The sequence below is a fragment of the Pygocentrus nattereri genome, chromosome 30 (assembly GCF_015220715.1).
Source record: "Pygocentrus nattereri isolate fPygNat1 chromosome 30, fPygNat1.pri, whole genome shotgun sequence".
Lineage (NCBI taxonomy): Eukaryota > Metazoa > Chordata > Actinopteri > Characiformes > Serrasalmidae > Pygocentrus > Pygocentrus nattereri.
Window position 1 is genome coordinate 2,339,889 of NC_051240.1, and position 10,222 is coordinate 2,350,110.

Consider the following 10,222-nt stretch of genomic DNA (forward strand, 5'->3'; position numbering starts at 1 on the left):
TTGCTTTAAGAAATATGCTTGAAACAAGTTAAATGATCTGCCAACAGAGTGAGATAATTCGGTAACATGAAGTAACACAGAAGAAAAGAGTGTTCCTATATTACCTTTGTTTTCCAGAAAGTAATAATGTCATTTTCGTACAGTTTGAGAGAAGTAACTAGTAACTGCCTTCTTTGAGAACCTACCTGAACAGTGGCGCCCTCTGTGTTAACGTTAACGCTGAGCCTGCGCGCCGTTACAGCCTTCACCGTGCCCTGTCAGCGAGCACGAGCTAGCGACAACGACAGCACCAAAACGCTCACATTAAAAGTAATGAAGCTGTTTACACCAGCTGTCTCCATCTCTAAAGAAGAAGAGGAGAAAAGGAGGGCTCTCTGTGACCCTTCCGGGACATACAGTTAAAGACTTTAACTGAAAGTAAACAGGAGAAGTGTAGCTGAGCTAGCTAGCTAAGTAAAGTTAGCAGGTAAGCTAGCAGAACCAAGCTGCCCACCACGACAGCGGAGCAATGAAGCTCTTATCCGCTTCAGACTCGAGGTCTTCTCTGATCTCTTCTCGGAGGTCGAGGGTTTGTTTGTGCTTTGACGTTAGTCAGTTCCAGGGCTGATGTCATGAAGCCTTGGCTCGCTTTTGTTTTGGTGTTTCTCTCATCACTTACCCCACGTTACTTCCCCTTTCCCCCTAGATACAGTCATAAAGTTATCGAGCTGTTCAAAAACCGATTTTTATAGTGTGTATATCTCAGTATATCTAATTTGTATATTCATAGGGCCCTTGGGTTCATCTTAGGTTCGTCTAGTGCAAAGACCACCCCTACAGGACCACCACAGAGCAGGTATTATTTGGTTAGCGGATCACTGTCAGCACTGCAGTGACACTGACGTGGGGGGGTGTTAATGTGTGTTTAACATGGTACAGGACAATGGTGCAGCAGTGGCCTATGGCCTGATGTTATTAATGCTGCTCCACTGGAGAAAAGATGCAGTGAATATACTTAATGCAAATGTTTACATAATTCCTTCATGAACAACTAAACTACATCAACTCAGTTTTGTCTTTCAGTAAACAATGAATTCAAATCAGGCTTTTTTATTATTATTATTCTTATTAACAACCATCTGTCTCTGTGTTTGTCACACTGTGGAATTAGACCTCTGCATTTAACCCATCCATGCAGTGAAACACCCACATGCACACTAGTGAGCACACACACTAGGGGGCAGTGAGCACACTTGCCCGGAGCGGTGGGCAGCCCTATCCACAGCGCCCAGGGAGTAATTAGGGGTTAGGTGTCTTGCTCAAGGGCACTTCAGTCAGGGACTGTCAGCCAAGGGGATCGACCCAGCAACCTTCTGGTCACAGGGCTGGTTCACTAAACTCCAGCCCACAACTATTTATTTATCTTAGTTTCTGTATATGACCTGTACGGACAGGCAAGCAGATGGTGTGTCATTAAATTACTCTTTTATTTAAAAGAGCAAGGGGAAATATGTTTTCATTGATATGGAGGTAAACTAATAATAACTTATTTGTAGATATTTTTACCTGTTTTAAGTAATATTATGAAGTGTGGTTATATACATTTGCTTATTATGTAAATAAATAGCAAATAATATAAAAATAAAAACAAAGAAAACTGCACAGAACAGCTTTATTTAAACTGTACATATGCTGCCTACCTTTGCCTAGCACTAACCTGCCTGCATATAAACTTTATTTCATTTGCTGAAGGCACCATCAATGTTAGCTAATTAGGTGGTTGGCTAACCGAAAGCAGAAGTCAAGCTGATGTGAGTCAGACTTCTTCTTCTACTTCTACTTCTACTTTAAAACGACGTCTGAAGACCCATCTCTTTACACTACACTTATCTAATCACTAACACTGTCTATTAAAGATCTTCACCTCTTTTATTGTTCACTATGTTACAAACTTTTTTTTCAGCAGGTTTAGTGTTGTGTAGACTCTGTGTTGAGTTGTAGGTATTTTTCTACTTGTTGTATTTGTTTAGGTCTCAATGCATAAATAACTTCAGGTAGCAATTTAGAGCAAAGCTCTTTAAAATTATGTCGACCTTTATTAACATGAGATATTCTGAAGTAATGACAAGCACTTTTGTAAGTCGCTCTGGATAAGAGCGTCTGCTAAATGCCGTAAATGTAAATGTAAATGTAAATCAGTTTATGTCGCATTCATTTACATTTCACCACAAGGGGGCAGTTGTGCCTCAGCACTGACCAACATTTCTCATGACAGTTCACCCTGAATAGAAAAGTGCATGAGAGATCCATCCATCCATCCATCCATCCATTTTCTAAGCTGCTTCTCCGTCAGGGTCGCGGGGTGAGAGATCCAAACATGCTAAAAAAAAAAAAGAAAGAAAGGGAAAAATTAGGGAAGGCAGAGATCACAGGAAGAAATCTGTAAAAGGCAGCTGCACAGCTCTGGTGTTAAAGGGCAGTTCCACCTTGCATCATCCACTCTGTTAAACTGTAAACAAAGCCATTCAGAGTGGTTTGATGTGAAATGTTCAGTTCTAGGAAACTTGCTGAGTCAGCATTGCTCACAGTGGTGGTGATAAGAGCTAGACGTCAGAAGGGTTTAATGCATCTAAAGCCTCCTCGCGGAAAATGAATATGTGACATGGTTATGAATACACTGCCTGATATTTGAGACATTGCTTTATGGTAGTTTTGCAATGGTTTTGGCCTAAAATGTATTTTAATAATACATCCATGGTTCAGGGGTACATGCAGGGTGTTTTAAGACGAAATAATCCACAAAGAAAATGTATTTTTTCATATTTGACCAATTTACCATTATCAACATTACAAATAAAAACTCCGCTAGTCATTAGTCAGTATAATATAGCAAGGCCCATGTCAGGTCAAAACACTCTCAATGACTCTCAATGTCCAAATCATGTTAAATGTTTGAGATATCAGGGGAATTTTAATGCAAACATCTTCTCATGTCCAGGCTCATGAGATGGGATACATAAAATGCTGAACTAATCCAAGAACAGATCATATTAAAATAACAGGTAATCAGTCAAGGGAAGGGTGAATGGCATTTAGCTTAAGCTTGTTCCGTAAACATCTCAGGATAGACTAAGGCACAATCCCATTTCACACCTTCCTCTGTTTTTCACCCCAGCTCTTACACCTGTTTTGCACGTTCACACCTAAGGGTTCAAATTTTTGTGGAGGGGCAGGGCATAAATGCTAGGGCTACATGGTCCTCCAAATGGAGCATACCAAGTCTCCAAAAGGAGAATTATGAGAAAAAACAAAAAACCCAGCAAGGTGGCTGCACAAGCGACCAAGGACACCCACATCTGTATTTTCTCAGTTAAAATAAACCATCACCATTGCATTATATTAGTTTAATGATGTTTAAACTAAGATGTTTAATGGTCCTTTTTTTTCATAACAAGCTAAAATTGTTAGTAGTATGGTGATGCATTGTTTTCCTGTTCCACCTTAAATGGTAAGGCACCAGAATGTAGCTACACCATTTAAGGTGGAACAGGAACATTTGAACAAGAAACTAGTGAATAGCTGCTTCATATCACAGAAGAATTAGATGCCTTTCAAGGCATATGGTTCCCTAAATTTAACCAAAGACCTGCAGCAGGTTGCTGGACTTTAGCACTCCTCTGCTGTCACTACAGACGGGCAGGGTCCCCCTCAGAGCACCGCGAGTAGCCTGTAAATGAAGTACTGTTCTTTTTATTTGAGGGTTGTCCCATTTCATGAGGGAAGATTTCAACAGCTGCCACTTGTAACTCAGTTCCGAAGGGCAAAGTGACACTCGAAAACAAGGGGTAGGGGTAAAAATAAGAAATGGGACGGGGCCTAACTCTGTAAGACAGTATGACCTTATTCCTGCGACTTCCTTCAGACACGGCAGAAAGAGCATGCTATAAAATGCAAAGATGGAAGACGATTAAAGAAAAATATCCTAGCTTCTCACAGCTGGCATCAGAACGAATCCTAGTGGTTATAATCCTACGTAGTTTCAATAATGGAAATGTTTCTGTGTGTTTGTGTGGCTAATTGGGCATAGATAAATCGATTTCTGTGCATGTGTATTGGGCACCCTGGGGTGTAGCATTACTGGGTGACAGCCTGCCTGGGAAGGCATGTTGGTGGTCATGCTGTGTTTCTAAATTACCAATTGCCTCTCTCCCTTCGCTCAGACCATTACCGATTTCTCATAACAAAGGGACTGAAGAAATCAGCCATGGATTTGTAACAATTGATTTCCACCACGTCACTGTCTTTGGCCTCTTCATCCTTTTTTTTCCATCATTCATTGAATCTAAGCTTAAAGTCAACACTGGGGCAACAGCTTCTTTTTAGTAAACTTGCCAATTTGGCATGACAGCCAGATAGACGATGATGATAATGCAGCTCCATCGCTAAGGGAATAGGGTAGTGGTGTAACAATACATTAAGACATAAGATGCATGATGCAAATAATACGACATTATGCATCATGGCGATGAGTCACATCAGCTGCATTCTATCTATTATTCCATCTAATGCAGCTGCATTGCCTGAACAGCAGCCACAATCAACTTTAATAGGGATGTCACTATTAATTATAGTATTTCTTGCGGATTTTGATGATTGATTGAGTAATCTTGTTTTAAAAAACTACTTAATTGCCTTCCATAGATTCTAGGATACTACAAAGGAAGAAGATATGCTAGGAAACCTTATAATATAATCATATAACTGTGACCATTCAGCAGCTGTGTATTTCATCATATAGCAGATGGTGATTGGGGCAGTCGTGGGCTGGAGGTTAGGGATCTGGCCCTGTGACCGGAAGGTCGCCGGTTTGATCCCCAGGGCTGACAGTCCATGACTGAGGTGTCCTTGAGCAAGACACCTAACCCCCAACTGCTCCCCGGGTGCTGTGGATAGGGCTGCCCACTGCTCTGGGCAAGTGTACTCACTGCCCCCTAGTGTGTGTGTGTTCACTAGTGTGTATGTGGTGTTTCACTTCACGGATGGGTTAAATGCAGAGGTGGAATTTCCCCGGTTGTGGGATCAAAAAAGTATCTCTTAATCTTAAGTACCACTACTACAATAATGCTAAATTTCCACTAGCGCCAAAGAAATTGGCACCAACTTAGAGAGAGAGGTGTTTATCACAGCTCCACCTTAATGACTGACATTTGAAAGTTCTAACAGTGTATTCTTCAGTAATGTTTCTCCATAAGGCCCAACTCAGCATTACTGGTGGAGCCCATTAACCTGTTAGACAGGCCCTCTCTGCCAAGCTGTTCAGTCTAGACCTAGTTATTAAACAAAGCTGCGCTCTAACATTGGCACATCGAGTTTTGAAGGTGAAGAGCTCTGAAAGGGATGCATTGTTGTGCAGATTTTCAAGTTTTGAATGAAGCCAGAGTATTCTGTTGAGCAAATCCGAAGGCGTTTACCTGCGCACCTTGCGCTGACCAATGCATTCAAGTTCATGAGCTACACGCTCAGCACACCGCTGTCCTCTCAAACCATAACATTCCCCTCTCAGACATCATGATCTTCTCTCAAACATTTTGTCACTAAATTAACTGCATATTTTTGGTTAAATTGCAGCCCAACAAGAGAGCTGCCTTTGAAGGTAGTGACGTATTACAAAGGTAGATTGTGTACGTATTACAACAGCATGGCTCTGTAGTAAAGTCCAGATGCTAAACTGGCCTGTCTGCAGTCCAAACTGTTGAGCAGCTGAAATCCTATATCAAACAATTACGAGAAAGCATTTCACTTTCAGTGTTTCCTCAGTTCCCAAACGCTGTTAAAAGAAGAGGTGATGAAACACAGTCCCAACTTTTTTGGAATGTGTTGTTGCCATCAAATTCAAAATGGGCATGTATTTGTCTTTGTAGCATTTACCTTTAAAAATGGTTCACATGATTTGCATATCATTTCATCCTATTTTTATTGACATTCTGCACAGCGTCCCAACTTGTTTTGGAAATGGGGTGCATGGTTTAGATTTTTGCCTTTTTATACTCTTAATTTGTGACTGAAAACATACAGTAGGTGCCTTTGTGAGATCTTGGTAGTGTGGTGTCGATGCCAGTTACTTCCATTTCAATGATGCATACAAAATGTGTCAGCATAGCTAACCCTTTATATAGAGACTGCAGCTTGCAGTTTAATTAAGGCGATACAATTAAACTTTTTATTCAAAATTGGTTCAAATCACGAACACGGTAATGGAAATCAAAACGAATGGCATGGTGTATTATTCACTGGGGGTAGCCGGTTGCAAGGGAGCCTGGCCACTGCATTTTCTTCCCAAAATGTTAATTAAACTATTTTCTGGTCTTCCATGCAGGAATTTCCTTCACTTCTGTAAAGACGTATGTATTGTGTTAACTTACCTTTCTGTTGTTGTACAGCACACAGGTTTTAGACAGCATGGTGCTACTGAGTGTTGGCTGGTCAGCAGTACAGCTATAGAATGCTAAGTCATTGTAAAGCAATCCGCACTCACTGATGCCATAAATGTACATATGATGCTGTTAGAAAGTCTTATAAATAGAGCTGCGTATAAAAGACTAACCATTTAAACATTACTATTTTGCATAACAGCTTAACAGGCACATTTTGAACTCACACAGGAGCGCCCTCTAGTGTCTGACCTACCAGAAAGACATTACTAAGTAGCAGTTCTCCTCAGTAAAAAAATCTCTGGATAAACTTCTGCATCAGTAGTAAGAGAGAAGCAAGAGAGATGTTTTCCTCCTGTCTTTTCAACAACAGTCACACGCTTAGGTGGGGGTATGGTTGGAATTTTAAACTGCAGATAAGGGTCTATGCTTGCATCTAGCTGTGTTTGTCAAGGAGCTCTGGGAAGGCACATCTTCAAAGCTCGTGCTCTCTGCAGGACAGTGGCACAGATCTGAAGAGCTGACTCTTAATGAGCAGGTACACTGTCTGCGATATTGGCCGACTGCATTGGCAATCAAGGCTCAACCGAGACTGTTTAACCCCAGGCCTAAGTGAACAAATCTACAAAAAAAAGTCAGTTAAAGGGAAGAGAAAAGTACACATTCACGTGCTACTTCACATAATGTGGAAGTGAAAAGAGAAAAATGCCAAATATGGTTGCGTTGTACAGGAGAGACCAATGTGCTGCTCAGAACATGCTCTTTTTTATGTAGAACATAACATAAAGACTATTTTGGAGTTTTAATAACTAAGCGACCTGGCTGCCTTAAAGCTGTTAAGATACTGTTACTTCTTTAGTGAACTTGAAATTCTAAAACAGAGTTTACTTACTTTTATAAGTTAAAATGAGTGTTTCAGTGGAGTAGATATGCCTTTTTTTATACGCTGGAAAAAAAAGTTGTTCACAGGTTGCTTTAAATTTACTTGGTACAAATGTGTACATCGGCTATATGTGAATGGAATATGTTACCTCAACATAATTAACTATGTGCAAGCACTTAAAATGGTGCAAGATATTTCATTTGTGTGTAACTGGTGCTCACACCACTTTTTTCAGTGTAGAGATCTCCCTCTCTCTCTCTCTCTCTCTCTCTCTCGCTCTCTCTCTCTCTCTCTCTCTCTCTCTCTCTCTCTCTCGCCCTCTAAAGTTTAAGAGTGAGTTAACGTGCCTCTGAATAAAACAAAGGATGATGAGAGTGATATCTGATCAAGTTGGGGTAAAATGTGTGACATGTTAATATTATAAGGTTTGGGGCTGTTTAACCCCTTAAATGGCCAGGCAAGTTTTATTATACACTTCTATAACTTATAAGTCCCTGTAGTTACTAAATATGCTTAGTGTGTAATTATCCTGGGATTGTAAGGGTTTAAAAATATGTATTGCTATAGCCCTGGAAGCCCAGGCCAGGTGACGTCTCTGGCACATAAACACTCAGTAAACACATAAACACATCTCAGTTAAACAAACAACAACAACAACAGAACAAAAGTCCCTTTTACAGAGGGTGAGCGACCTCTCACGAGCCTCTGCTCATGGCCTTTCTGCATGCAGGCTTGCGAGTTTCAATAGCAGTGCAGCCGGTGGCAGAACACCATGATACAATATGAGATCAATACAGAAGGTATGTTCTGTATTTAGATGTGAAGGAGACTTTATAAAAAGCAATCAACGCCTGCATATTTGGCCTAATGGCGTTTGGGAAACAAAACCGCTGACGTCATATCAGTTAATTCCAGTCAGACTAACCTCACTGGCTTTATCGTTTGAAGTGAAACGGATTTTGCCTGCGTGTATTCTTCTGCATTACTGACCATTACGATCTGTGAGGAGCTGTGATGCGAGAAGATATCTTAACATCACTATATCATATAACTTAAAGCCTATGTCACAATAATAGGTGTCAGGTAACTGATGGAGAAAAACACTTGTGAATTCCACCAATGTCAAGATTTCTGCATAACCAGATTGTCAAGATATAGGCAGAAGAAAGTCATTCAGAGGGGTTTGATGTGAAACAAGCCGTTCTAGCAACACTTACAGAGTCAGAATTGTTCACAGTGGTGGTGATGTGAATTGTTATCACAGAGTTATTATATCAAATTGATATAAATATGCTGCCTGATGCCTCAGAAATTGTTTTGCAGTAGTTTGAGATTTGGCCTGAAGTCTGTTCATGGAAGAGAGGCATATGCAAAGTGTTGTAAGGCAAAATAATCCCCAAAGAAAACGTAGCCTGTTATGGTGGCTGCTGCTTGCTCCAGTTCGCAGAAGGGGCTCTAGAGGCATGGTGTACTGTGCGCCCTGACCCCTCTGCAAAAGGGACATTAAATATTATTTAATGTTATTAATGTCGCCGTTCATTATTTGAAGGTGTGGTTATGTGTTTATTGTGTTATGTGCTGGGCTGTGAGGTAGTTAGTGTGGGGTTGTTCTTAGCGAAGAAGCATGTGGTCTGCCTGCCATTCTACTGGCTTTGTATGTGCCTTTGTATGTGTCTCGAGTGTTAATAAAGAGTGCTCCTCATAGCAGAAATCATTTGTGTGTGCAATAGTATATTATATGTGTGCAATTGTATATTGCGTACTGTTCCATTGTATATTGTATACTGCAGGGGTGCACAGCTCCAACTTCTGGAGGACCAATGTACATTAGGAGTTGTGCACTCCTGGTATACTGAATGCTACTTGTATCTACTCTGGTAATAAGATTCACGCCTCTTACTGATGTCCACAACCATTTTATTTTCTTCACCAAGTTACGGAACACCGTGAAAACTGACAACAACAAAAACACATTGCATATACATAATTTTCAGAAAAATTTCTTCTACAAAGGTACACAATTTCCAATATTTACAAAAGTTACCGTGTGCGCCTATTTAGCCAGTAGTAGACAGTCATCTCTCATCTTTTCCTTGTCTCTTTCTCTCGTCTCTTTCCTCTTTCGCTTAGTTTCCACTCACAATTTCCCGCGCACGTTACCCAGACAGGAAATGACGTCTCTCCACAAATTAATAAACAAATTAAACTTAATATTTCAATAAGGTCTAACAGCAGAACTACGAATTGCATTACGGATTTCATCATTAATTTATGCAACATAAAAAAGAACAATCAGAAATCAAATATGATAATCTCATAAACTTCTGGCATTGCCACAGTAACACATTGCTGTATTGCGAGCGTCAGCTACACTACTCTTCATCACTAGGTTTGAGTCCTGGGCTTCATTTTTGAAGACTGCAAAGAGTTGTCTATGGGAGAAAAGCAAGCTATTTTGAAGCTAACACCACTGAACAAGCATTGAGCATAGCCAATACAACAATTTAGAAAGTCCAGCAAAACAACACCAGACATCGAACAGGTCAGCCAAGGAAAAGAACAGCAGGTGATGACAGAAACTTTGTGAGGGCTGTAAAGAAAAACAGTAAAATATCACCAACATTACCAACAACAACAAATGACATCTCCAACCTTCATGGACTTGCATGGCTGCTTCTAGAGCAGGCTCACTAATCCTTATTGGTGATGTAACTCATGATGGTAGCAGCAGAATCGATCCAGAAGTCATTTGGATGTCTTCCAGTTTACTAACTGGGGGCCTATATAACAAATACCTTCATCAGGGGGGAAAAGGTTTTAGATTGGTCAAGTAAAACCTCAGACCTTAATCCCACTGATGTTTGGGGGCAATCATGGGCTGGATGTTAGGGAACTGGCCTGGTTCAATCCCCAGGGCTGACAGCACATG